Consider the following 10,648-nt stretch of genomic DNA (forward strand, 5'->3'; position numbering starts at 1 on the left):
CAGATCACCACCTTGTCCACTAGACCATGGCACTGATTGCCTCATCCAGTCTTTCCTTAAGTACCTCCAGGGACAGTGACTACCAGCTCTCTGGGCAGCCCATTCCCAGTCACCCTTTCCGTGAAGAAATTCTTCCTAATGTCCAACCTAAACCTCCCGTGGTGCTGCTTAAGATTCCCCGAAGCCTAAATCGGGTGGTGTAAACACGAGAGGAAAGCGGAGTGGTCGCAGCCCCGGCGGTCAGGCCGGTTCAGCCATGGCGTCAGGCCGTGACCACGGGCCTGCGGAGCCGCTCAGGGAGGTTCTGCAGTGCCTGAGGCAAGCAGTCGTGTCTAATCCCGTCTCCATAGTCGGGAGGAGATTTCACATCTCCTGAGGTGTGTGCAGGGCTGGCAGTTCAGCAGGACCAGGGGATTTGTGAGCGGGTACTTTGCAAGTCCGCAGTTGCTTCGGTTTCCACACTGGAAATGCTGTGAGAAACGCAGTCCCTGATCTCTCCTGCTTCCTGTTGCTTTTGCCTATACTACATACGCTGCTCCTATGTATTTGTATCTTGCCTTAAAATCAGGAGGTTCAAGAAGTGATAAGATGTTGCTTTGTGCCGTTTTAAAAAGGATGAGCAATATGACCCAAGCAACTGGTTAGCTTAAATCCTAATCAAAATAGAAAATCTGATGTGGAATTCAAATAAGTTGAAACAAAGGAATATAGGAATATGATGCAGATCTAGAGTGTTTTTAGTTAAAATAACTATCAATACTGTTTTGAGGAGGTACTTGATTTGGTGCTGTGTGATATTCTCATTATACACTGCTAACAAACCGTACAAATGGAATTTGCTGCCATATCTCAAGAAGAAATCTGTATGACAACTTAGTTGAAAGAGATGGCGTCTAAAAAGCTCCTAGTAGCAGGTTCCATGTCCTGCTACATTTTTAGCAATGATCTGGAAGCAGATCCAAGCCTGCTGCTGCAAAAATTCAGCTCCAGGACGAATGGAATTGTAAATAATGATGAGGATGGGGCACTGATCAATACAGTTTGTACAAGCAGCTTGTTCAAACCTAGTGAATTTTCATTCATCAAACCATACAGCTGTCTATCTTAAAACCCAAGTGTGAAGACCATAACTGGAAAATAGAAGACTCTGAAGGTAATGACTTTGAGAAGGATTTTAGGGTCAGATAAGTAAGCAATCAGATAAGGGCTCTCCTGTATGCTGCTATGGCAGAAAAGGATTAATCAATGTATAAACAAAGGAATTAAAAAGTGTTTGTTTTACCTCTCATGTTTGACCTCAAAAATATCATCACAGGGTAGTGCATACAGTGCTGGTTTTCAGATTTTAAGAAGCACATTGGAAAATAAGAGAGAGCAAAAGAATGAAGCAAAATGTTCTGGTGGTTGGAGAAAATGCCTTATGCTGGGATGTTTTAAGAGCTCAGACTGTTAAAGTTATCTGGAAGAGAACTGGGAGGTGACTTGATTGTCGTGTACAGGAACATTCCTGAGGGGAAATACAGGATATTAAAGGGTTCTTTAATCTGTTATGGCCAGAAGCAAAAGCCAGACAAATTCAAATAGGAAATAAGACACAAATTTTTCCATGGTTAACCACCAGAACACATTCCCAAGAGAAGCTGAGGATTTGCCATCATTTCATGTCTTTTGTTGAAGATCAGATATATTTCTGAAAATTAGTTTTCAGCTAAGCAGAAGTTATGTTTTATTTTATTGGATGAATGCAGGTTGAAATCTGATGGGCCATGATAAGCACAGCATCAAGTTGATCTACTGGGACCATTGTGTTTCAAATTCTAAGTGCCAGAAGCAGACATTTCATTTATTACCATGAGCATTAGAATCAATTCTTTTTTTTGCCTTGAAATACCTACACACCACAAAAAAGCTGATCTGAATGAAACCTTTGGCTGCAGAATATATTTACTAAGAAAATATCTAAAGGTTTTGGCCTTTTCCCTCCTAAATTTACACTCTTGGGATTACTTGGGAAAATTTCTTTGCATTTTAATTTAAATCTCTGAAGGAGTAGATCCTTACAGGAAGATTCATTTAGTGCATTCTGGTTATCTTGGCCTTGAGGCAATTTCACCTATTTGATGTTCACATTGTGAAATATTTCTTGTGGGATTATTATGCAGAGTGCTCAGGTAACTGCACCAAATGAATCCTGATAGATTTGCTATATTGTACATTATGTATATTTGTATGTGACATATGTTTTCATCACACAGCCTTAACCTCACTTGAGGCATCATAATATGAACAATTATATTACCAACAGAGCAGCTGCTGTTACTGAAAGAAAGATGAATGAAATAAAAATAAGATTTCAGATCAGTAGCTTGGCAGAGAAACATGAAAAAATCCACCCCCGAAATGGTACATGACCAATTTTTCTGTCTTGAGACTGGAAGGTGTGCTGTCATTTCTCTGTCTTCTGAGAAATGCTAATCCTGCAAGATACATGTGCCTCCTAATTTCCATGCTTCCCTGGCTCTTGGGCAGAAAATGCAAAGACAGGAGCTGAAAAACAAGCTGCTGCCTCGTTTGTGCATTTTCCCAGAGTCAAGCCACAAACAACCTCCCTTAAACACAGAACAAACTGAAATCTGTTAATTAACCAGATGACGAGTTCTGGAATGAGATCTGAATAACTGTACAAGGGGGAAAAAATCAGCGATTACAAAGCAAGACTTGTCTTTATGGTATGTGCTTGGTAACTTAAAAAAGCAGAAAGTGTTTGTGTGTGTGGCTGAAACTTGTTTACCTTGACTTTGAACTGTTAGTGTGAAAATGGCATGACATTAATACTGAGGGAGCTTTTCAATTACCTCTGTGCATTTTAAGGCAAGCAACGATTGCAGTGGGCACGCAGGAGTGGGGTGGGGTGTGCCCCAACACTGAACTTTGACAGAAATTGTGTTTGTCTGTAGTGTCTGCAGAAGATGGCCCCGAGGCTGTTCTGGATCTGTTTCAGCTCAGCACCCAAGGGCTGCCTGGGCTGACACCCATACCCTGCATTTCCAAGGATGCCTGGCAAAGCTGTGTGCTCACAGAGGGTTCTGCAGGCTGGCAGGATTTGACAAGACAGCTGTGAGAATCGATGGCAGATGAGGTGCAGATCACATCCCACTTACAGCTGCTGCTGTCACAGCCCTGCCCAGTGATAGGAACAGCACCAGGAGTTCCTTTTTCCTTTTTGAAGCACAACATCTTGCTTGGCACCCACTTAGATGAGCACTGGTATTTACCACACCAGTTCAGCCTTGTAGAGCTTTTAAGAATTGCAGACCAGTTTATCCCAGCCAGAAGAAGCCAGTTGTTTTTCTGTCCTAATAAAACTGAAGGAGCAGGTGTCAGGAAATTCTCCAGGACTGGGGGATCCTTTTCTGTCATCACCAGAAATAGCCTTGAATCCAATCATCTTTTTGTGCCAAAGGCATGTTGGATGGCATTTTGTCAGGAGAATTATTATTTCCCTGCATGAGGAAGGATGGAAAGGAGTATCCATAGAAATCTGAAGGACTGCCTTCTCACTGAAACAATTACTCTAGTGCTACTAGGGTTGTGTTATATTATTAATTATGTTAAAGTGCCTAGAGTCAGAGGAAAGCTTCATTTTAGGTGATTTTTGAATGTCAATGAATAAAATGTGCTAATCATATCGGGTTTATTATTAATTTTTAAAGAAATTGGTGAGTTGAGTGCCCAGATTTGAGAAGGCAAGAATATATTTATTATAAGGTTTATTATAAGTCTTGAAAAATACATGAGAGTATAAGGGAAAATGGATTTTATTTCTAATTAATGCTTATTGCTCTAAGAAAAAAAAAAAAAAGCCTGGGAGGGTTTTGATTTGTTCTTGAGTAGGAGCTGTTGCAATAGGTCAGTGAAAGAGCTGGACAAGTGCTAATGTACCATTACAGCAGTGGGAGAAAGAACAGACTGGAGGGTTTTCAGCTCACTTAGGCTGTACTTGGTTGTTGCTGAGTCCTGCACAGTACTTTTCTTTGTGAGCAATTTAAGGTATTAAAATATTGCTTATCTCTGTAAAATTTACTGTTCATGAATCTCAGTGATGGCTTTTTCAATGGAACTTAGGAATTTAGCTGTCTTTAGTAAAAATGTATGTAATGCGCCAATGTAGCACTTCTCTTAGATAAGGTGTAACAACTCTGTCATTCTACATGGGCAAAAAAATAACCCCAAATCCTCAGTAGTTTGGAAAGAATAATGTTTGGTTCTTATGGGTTTTGGGGATTTTTGGTTTGGTTTTTTGGTGGTGTTCTAATTGCTATGCTAAAAATTTTACCGTTGCAATAAAAAAATAATTCAATGACTTGCTGCAATCTCCTGATTTCAATTTAGCCTGCTTATGCATTTCTTTCTGCAGGATAATGTTCTAAGTTCTGTACACAAGAGAACCATTTTTGTTGGTGGTGGTGTTTTATAACACTTTGCCTGTATTATTTACTTTGTTAATCTGTTAAATTGTGCACACGCAGGGCTTTGGCATTTAGGTACGATAGGGAAAGGTCACTGGGTACCTCAGAAATCTGATCCCTTGGCAGTGGGGAAAAATTGAAAGATGAAGGCCCAAATTACATTACCTTAGCAGTAGGACCATGAGCACCAAAAGCAGAAAGCACAGGCTGTGTTTGAATGGTGAATGTTTTGCTTCAGAGTTACGAGCTTGGATTTGGCAGGGAATGGAATCAGCTGGCTTTGGTGTGTTGCTATTTTAGCCCAGGGTGGCACAGCAGCACATGTCCTCATGTCACAAGATGCATTTCTCATTATACTGCTGCCTCATTTAGGTGAGAGCCAAGTGTGTCCATCATTCCAGAGTCTGCCCAGCTGCTTGGGTTGGTTGATCATTTTTTTCTCTGCATGTCTGTGTGAGCTCATAATCTGAGAAAGGCACAGAATTTTAGTGACAGCATGGTTGTATGCAGATGTCAGGTGTGCAATGCTGTGATTCATTACACCAAACAAGAATAAAAAAGTTGAAAATAAGTAATAAAAGGGAGTGCAGTGATAGAGTCTCCTCTTAAAGTTGTTCTAGGAATGCAGTTGTTATAGTCCTTTCATTCTTCTGTCAACTTAAATCCACGGATTTAACCCTGTCACATGCCATCTCAAACCCAATTCAGATAAGATGTCATTATTTAAGCAGTGTTTCTGTTGTGTTAAAAATGAGATCTATTCAATTTTCAACATTATCTTAAAATACACTTATCTCAGTGTCTTACAATTCTTAATTGGCAACACATCAGAACAGCTCTGTGAGGGAGTGGAACATGTGATTACCACCCCCTTAATTTTACTACTGGGAAAAAGATACTGATTTGGTAACAGTTTCATTATACTTCCATTTCTTCCATTTTCCCATGTTCCTGTAATTTTAAATTTTTAATTCAGCGATGTGCCGACTGTGTGGTGAGAAAAGGGAGATTGTTTTATTTTCCCCTGTGGTTTCTCAAAGAGACTAACAAATCCTAAAGCGACAATAAACCCTTGGTCTTTTTGCCTCCTCATTCCAGGATTTGGAATTGAAAATAATTAAATCTGGGGAGGCAGGGGAGACATTGGTTGCTTTGTGGGTGGGCAGAATGGGTTTGCTCTTTTTCAGAAACACAAAATAAATTTAAAAAAATTAGAAAAAGAGGAGGAGGTTTGGGATCCTGCTTTTTCTAAGGTTTGAGCTAATAATACATAGTTGTAAGTGTAAATAAACTTTCATTTCTGCAAGTTGTTTCTGCACTCTGGCTACCAGGGATTAAATTGTAGACTTGCTTGTTTTCACTTAGAATAACAGACTGTGCTCTCATTCCCATGCTTTCCTTTATTATCCACAACATTTTTCCATGGAAGAAGCAAGTTGCTAACTTGTGCCTGCACGTGTTTGGGTGCCATCACTGTGTTATTTTATAGCTGTGTTCTATTACTAGCAAGACAGCAGAGGAAGGGTAGAATTAAAAAAACCTCAAACAACCAAAACTTGTGCACAGCCCTTCATCAACCTGGAGCCCAGAATTAGAGGGTTCCCTCTTCCACAACTCATCTGGTGGTTATACCATACTTTCAAGCCTTTTTATCCCTGGAATTTCTGCAGATCCCTCAGATACTTGTCCTTTAAAAAAGGAGTAAGTTCTTTCATGCTGACTCGCATCAATTGCAATTCCTGCACATTGGGCTGAATTTTGTGTGCAGGAGTGGCAGCTACATCCGTGTCTGAAAGCCAACTGTGCTGCAGGGGCAAACAGCTGCTGAGAGCTCCTGGGAGCAGGAGGATTCTTGTTGGAGCATGTTGAGAGCAGCAGGGATCCCTCTCCTGGTTCCCCAGGAGCAGAACCCACTCACTGACGGGACAGTTCAAATGCCTTGTGCCCAGGCCAAGGATGAAAACAACCCTCTTCTTAGGGCATCACAGAGTTGAGAGGGCACCTAGGAAGGTGATAATATCCTAGGAATTACAGTTTTGTGGGAAAAAAAAACCCAAAAAATCTCATTTCCAAGAAACTAGAGCCTTTCTGATTCTTCAGATTCATCAAAGGGATGTACAGCACACCACAAGAATGGGAAGGAATTCATGGGAATCAGCCTGAAGAGCAGGAGCAGAAAGTTCACCACGTGGCATCCCATGACATGAAAGGGAGGAGCATGTTCAAATCTTCCCATCAGTCTCAAAAGTTCATGTGTAGGTAACTAGACAAGGCTTAGATGTGCCAAATAAATCCCTAGGGAAGAGGGATTTGATGTGCTGAGAGAATCAGGATGCAAAGTATAAGATGTACAGCTGAGGGGAATTTGCCTTTGCATTCACAGATGTGTGTTTTAGTTAGTTCTAGACTCTTTTCTTGGAAGATTGCAAATTGCCAAGATTATGAAATGGAGCAGATTCATGTTCAAGGGTGTGTCAACTTACTCATCCTTGAGTAGGAGGAGTGAAAGCTTCCCTAGGGTCCTTTCTGACAACATTTATTCATTTTCTATTCAGAGGGGGAAAAGAAGCCACAGTTTAGGAAATGTGTTCGTCATTCTTGGAATCATTCACTGAAAAAGGCAGATACCTTGACAGACAGACAGACAGAGAGACCAGGAGATCTACAGGCATATAAGAGAGTTGTTTGGAGTTGGCTGATAACAAACCAAGTGTGGGGATGGCTCTGAAAGTCCATCCCACACCTCAGGCAGGACTAAAAGGGAGATATCTTGAATTCAATGCAATAAAAAATCCACTGATGGTAGTCAGCTGTGATTATTTTTATAAATAATTGGGTAGATGCCACTTTTTTACAGGGTGGGATTCCCACTTTTGATATAAATGCCAAGTGGTCAGAGCTCTTGCCAGGGAAGGGCATTTCTGAGCCCTTTTAACAACGTAATAGCCAATATTAACTCACTCTCATTGTGGTCCTGTTTGTTGCAGTGAATTGAGAATTTCCATTTATTTTTCAATCTGCTGAAGACGCCAGCAATCCATCTCCATCAGTCCTGGAGTGTTATGTACTCCCAGTCCTGGGGAGGTTCTCAGGAAAAGCCAGGTGTGCTCAGCACACATGGTGATACTCAGAACAGCTTGCCTGCCTTACTGCTGCACCCTTTTTCAGGTAATGCAACCCGTGCATCCCAGGGCAATTCAGAACCTGTAGGACAAGTATTTGGGATGGAGCAGGTGGTTCTGCCAGCTCTCATTCTCAGGGTAACATTTGCTGCTCTTTTTAATTACACAGAAAGTGCTCAGATTATGTGTGTGTCTGTGATATTTCACAGAATCACAGAATATCCTGAGTTGGAAGGGACCCACAAGGATCATCATAGTCCAGCTCCTGGCCCTGCACAGGACACCCCACACAAGGTACCCTAGAGTGTTGTTAAAATACTTCTTGAACTCCAGCAGGTTTGGTGCTGTAGCCATTTCCCTGGGGATCCTGAGCCATTTCCTCAAATGTAAATTAATCCTTAAAATATCATCATGAAGTAAGTAATTAGATGTTTGGGGTGATGAGTTAAAATACATAGGGTTATGTGACTTGCCCTCAAACATCCAAGTCATTAAATAAATGCACTGTCATGGTGGAGAGGTTCTACAATGTCTGCATTGTAGACACAGAGATGGGACTCAGGTGGATTCATCTGGCCAGGTTCAAGAACACTACCTATCTTCTAGATACCTGTCAGGGAAACTATTTTCTGCTGTGGCAGCTGAGCCTAGAGGTATGTCAAAATTCCTGTCACCAACTGTCCTGGCAGTTCCCCAGGTGACTGCACAGGTGTCAGTGACCAGCAGGGCCAGCCCCTCAGCCTGACTGAGGGACACAGCAAAGGTGTGACTGCTCCACCTGGATCCCTGGAGAAGCCCACTCTGCCGTGCACACTCAGAGCCTTGTAGCACTGAGCCATTCACAGAAAAAACACAGGCTTCTGTGAAAAGGGTGAGGGAAGAGAAGCAGCAGAGCTTTCTTCCCATAATATCTTAATAAATGTAGTCAGCTAGGGAGTGGGAAATCTCAATTCAGTTTCATCTTGGCCTGATGGGATGCAGCCCACTCATGACTCAGAAGGCTGCTGTAGCCACCAGGTTATGGCATAATCCAGGGCACTGTGTCTTCCATCCCTCCTCCTGATTTTAAGACCTCTGTCAGAGGAATGGGAAGAGATCTAGCATTGCAAGTAATGCTCTGATTGGGATGTTGGAGATCCATTTTGGGGGGAGCTTCACTGCTTTGGCTGAGGAGGGAGCAGAGGCTCTTGATTAGGTGTTACCCCCCACAGGTACTGGGAGCTGCAATTGGAGGCCCCCACAGTCCTGCCCTTGGAGTTCAGTGAAATTAGTCATGCAAACAAGTCATGCAGCTGTAGGTTTGGAGTCAGGATATGTAAATGGTAGAGTTTGGCCAGGAACACAAGACTGCTGATTCACAGAGCTGTGGAGCAACCATGCTTGAAGCATAACTTGAGGAAGCAGCAGCTCTGTGTTTGTTTGCCTGGATGTCTTCTGATACTGCCCTTGTGATCTGCTGTGGCCCCTGAAAAGAAACCAATGATGATGTATTGTAGGAAAAGCATTTTTTAAAGAAGTGGCTAATTTTGGAGGCAGTAGGAGACTGCATAACTTTTTGATCACTGTATTTTAGGAAAAAAAAAAAAAGGTGTTTATAACATGACTGGAGGAACTTGCAATGTAGTTAAGGACTTTAGCATTCTCAGGATTGTGTAGTTTTGCACCTCTGTTTTGCTAGAAATGACATCCTGCTGATGAAGGGGCTTTTCAAACCAGCTTAGCTGGACAACAAAGGAAGATAAAACACTATTCGTGAAGGGGCTGGAGTTGTCACACTTTGTCTTAAAATTTGCAGATTCTCTGGCTAATCAGATGGTTTTGTCCTATCTCTTCTAGACTGGAAGTGCTCTTTTTTTGGAATCTGATTTTGCCATATGACTATGGTGCTGTCCCCTCCTGTATGATGTATATGTGTGCCCATACACCTTTTTTACTATGCCTTCTTCTCATTAGCTCTGTCTGCCCTCTCCCCTGCATTTGTTTGGTTGATACTTCACCCACGTGTGCAGTCAGGAGAACTCTTCAAAGTCCCTTTGGCTTTTTGAACAGAGGGTGTCTGGCAGAGCTTCTGCAGCCACAAGCTCTACAACCACTTCTGTCCTACTCTTTAATCCTACCAGCACCAGTGAAGTGCTCACACTTCTGGTCATTTGGTAGTACCAGGGTCATGTTACTATAGTTCATATTTTTTTCACCCTTAAAGTGCCAGCTGCAGAAAAGCACAGAGTCCTCCTGACAATGCCAATAATAAGGGCATAACTGGATTTGTTATGGAAAAAAATAAACACCAGAGAGAATCACTTTCTTAGTAGAGTAATTTCTTTCTTGGATATGGCTTGTAAGTCCTACATAGGACAGGACTTCCTCATTTTTCCTTAAGAACTTGGACTTCATTAAGAAACTGGAGACACCGGGTGACACAGTTGCTGGAGAACACATCCTATGTCCTTGGATGAGTAGACAATAATTATCCCATATCATTTACGAAACCAAATCATAAACAAAGCATAAGTAAAGTTAAAGCTTCCTAGATACAATCACAGGCTTCTGCATATTACCCAGTGTGTAAATAGAGCTTACCCTTCTGTCCTAGAGAAATTTCCAGCCTCTGAGTCTGCAAGATTTGGCATTCATGCCAATAGCAACATATCCAAAGAATAATCTGGAGAACAAGGCAAACATGGTGTAGCAATGACTAACAGACATATTTCAGGTGTAATAAGAACACCTTCTTTGCCTAACAAAATCACCACCCTCCAACAAAGCCCTCACTAAAATGGGACCAGGACTTCCGTGTCCAGAAGGAAATCACATCCAAATGATGCAAGAGATTGGCCATCATCATCATGCTGCTGTTGCATGCCATGTCCAGTGAAATCCTGGCAAACAGGACTTCACTCAAGTGTCAGACCCTATTGTTTAACTATAAGACAACTGCCTGCAAAAGTTTTAATGAGGACAGGGTAAAATTTTCTTCTGTAATTTAACAAGCTGGTTTCAGTTTTGAAACAAGCGCTTGGAAAAGCCAGATGTGAGACTCTCAGTGTCTGTTGGGGC

This window comes from Agelaius tricolor, unplaced genomic scaffold (assembly GCF_023055355.1).
Source record: "Agelaius tricolor isolate 1412-34295 unplaced genomic scaffold, bAgeTri1.0.p SCAF_5, whole genome shotgun sequence".
NCBI lineage: Eukaryota > Metazoa > Chordata > Aves > Passeriformes > Icteridae > Agelaius > Agelaius tricolor.